This window comes from Heptranchias perlo, unplaced genomic scaffold (assembly GCF_035084215.1).
Source record: "Heptranchias perlo isolate sHepPer1 unplaced genomic scaffold, sHepPer1.hap1 HAP1_SCAFFOLD_1680, whole genome shotgun sequence".
Lineage (NCBI taxonomy): Eukaryota > Metazoa > Chordata > Chondrichthyes > Hexanchiformes > Hexanchidae > Heptranchias > Heptranchias perlo.
The window spans coordinates 12,202-15,000 of record NW_027138948.1 but is presented as its reverse complement, the minus strand read 5'-3'; the positions used below and the strand labels follow the sequence as shown (position 1 = coordinate 15,000).

Here is a 2,799-nt window from a genome sequence, read left to right as displayed (position 1 = left end):
GTGTATCAATATAACCTTACAGAGGGGACGGAGAGACCCCAGTCAGTGTATAAATATAACCTTACAGAGGGGACGGAGAGACCCCAGTCAGTGTATAAATATAACCTTACAGAGGGGACGGAGAGACCCCAGTCAGTGTATCAATATAACCTTACAGAGGGGACGGAGAGACCCCAGTCAGTGTATCAATATAACCTTACAGAGGGGACGGAGAGACCCCAGTCAGTGTATAAATATAACCTTACAGAGGGGACGGAGAGACCCCAGTCAGTGTATAAATATAACCTTACAGAGGGGACGGAGAGACCCCAGTCAGTGTATAAATATAACCTTACAGAGGGGACGGAGAGACCCCAGTCAGTGTATAAATATAACCTTACAGAGGGGACGGAGAGACCCCAGTCAGTGTATAAATATAACCTTACAGAGGGGACGGAGAGACTCCAGTCAGTGTATAAATATAACCTTACAGAGGGGACGGAGAGACCCCAGTCAGTGTATAAATATAACCTTACAGAGGGGACGGAGAGACCCCAGTCAGTGTATAAATATAACCTTACAGAGGGGACGGAGAGACCCCAGTCAGTGTATAAATATAACCTTACAGAGGGGACGGAGAGACCCCAGTCAGTGTATAAATATAACCTTACAGAGGGGACAGAGAGACCCCAGTCAGTGTATAAATATAACCTTACAGAGGGGACGGAGAGACCCCAGTCAGTGTATAAATATAACCTTACAGAGGGGACGGAGAGACCCCAGTCAGTGTATAAATATCACCCTGGAGGAGGGGACCGAGAAATACCAGTCAGTGTATAAATATCACCCTAGGGGAGGGGATCGGGAGATACCAGTCAGTGTATAAATATCACCCTAGGGGAGGGGATCGCGAGATACCAGTCAGTGTATAAATATCACCCTGGGGGAGGGGATCGCGAGATACCAGTCAGTGTATAAATATGACCCTGGGGAGGGGATCGGGAGATACCAGTCAGTGTATAAATATCACCCTGGGGGAGGGGATCGCGAGATACCAGTCAGTGTATAAATATGACCCTGGGGAGGGGATCGGGAGATACCAGTCAGTGTATAAATATCACCCTGGGGGAGGGGATCGTGAGATACCCGTCAGTGTATAAATATCACCCTAGGGGAGGGGATCGAGAGATACCAGTCAGTGTATAAATATCACCCTGGGGGAGGGGATCGGGAGATACCAGTCAGTGTATAAATATCACCCTGGGGGAGGGGATCGAGAGATACCAGTCAGTGTATAAATATCACCATGGGGGAGGGGATCGAGAGATACCAGTCAGTGTATAAATATCACCCATGGGAAGGGGATCGCGAGATACCCGTCAGTGTATAAATATCACCCTGGGGGAGGGGATCGTGAGATACCAGTCAGTGTATAAATATCACCCTGGGGAGGGGATCGTGAGATACCAGTCAGTGTATAAATATCACCCTGGGGGAGGGGATCGCGAGATACCAGTCAGTGTATAAATATCACCCTGGGGGAGGGGATCGCGAGATACCAGTCAGTGTATAAATATCACCCTGGGGGAGGGGATCGTGAGATACCAGTCAGTGTATAAATATCACCCTGGGGGAGGGGATCGTGAGATACCCGTCAGTGTATAAATATCACCCTGGGGGAGGGGATCGCGAGATACCAGTCAGTGTATAAATATCACCCTGGGGGAGGGGATCGCGAGATACCAGTCAGTGTATAAATATCACCCTGGGGGAGGGGATCGTGAGATACCAGTCAGTGTATAAATATCACCCTGGGGGAGGGGATCGCGAGATACCAGTCAGTGTATAAATATCACCCTGGGGGAGGGGATCGCGAGATACCAGTCAGTGTATAAATATCACCCTGGGGGAGGGGATCGTGAGATACCAGTCAGTGTATAAATATCTTCTTGAGTGAAGGGCTGAGAAATACAAATATCTCCTCTTTGTAACATTCTGGATGATGTTGTGATTCAGTGGTGTTCACTTTTCCTGTGGGATTATTGTATTGCATCTCCAGCTGCTCATTTAACTAGTCATTCTGTCCACAGAGAAGCCTTTATTCCTGTTTCCGACAGAGTGGGTCAGGTGGTACAGTACAGGGCAGGAAGAACCTACAATCGTCGAGGAGCAGAGCGCATCGAGGCTACATGTACGTGAAGCCGCTGGTTATTTGATTGCTTTATTCATGTGTAGACATAGATTTGTCTTTGTTTATAATCAGTTTGCCAGTGAAGCATCAAATCTAGTCGGCCAACACAAATATAGATAGTGCCAAGCCTTGTGATCCTGAGCGAGCATCATTATAATCCATTTATAGCAGGAGGAGGCCATTCAGCCCCTCGAGCCTGCTCTACCATTCAATTAGATCATGGCTGATCTGTATCTCAACTCCATTTACTCTCCTTTGTTCCATATCCCTTGATAACCTTACCCAACAAAAATCTATCGATCTCAGTCTTGAAAGCTCCAATTGGCTCCCAGCATTCAGAGCCTTTTTGGGGAGAGAGTTCCAGATTTCCACTACCCTTTGCGTGAAGAAGTGCTTCCTGACATCACCCCTGAACGGCCTGGCTCTAATTTTAAGGCAATGCCCCCTTGTTCTGGACTCTCCCACCAGAGGAAAGAGTTTCTCCATATCTACCCTATTGAATCCCTTTATCATTTTAAACACCTCGATCAGATCAACCCTCAATCTTCTAAACTCTAGGAAACACAAACCAAGTTTATGCAACTGGTCTCATAATTTAACCCTTTAAGTCTTGGTATCATTCTGGTGAA

The 2,799-nt window shown here is 47.2% G+C and overlaps 1 long non-coding RNA gene across 1 annotated transcript in view; it reads left to right on the top strand.

The window, feature by feature from the left end:
- LOC137309553 (uncharacterized) overlaps positions 1–2,164 on the top strand; it is a 16,401-nt gene extending 14,237 nt beyond the window's left edge. Inside the window, exon 4 of the long non-coding RNA XR_010959887.1 lies at positions 2,070–2,164. This is a non-coding gene — a long non-coding RNA (uncharacterized lncRNA). The remainder of the gene's footprint in view (positions 1–2,069) is intronic.
- The last annotated feature ends 635 nt before the right edge of the window (positions 2,165–2,799 follow it).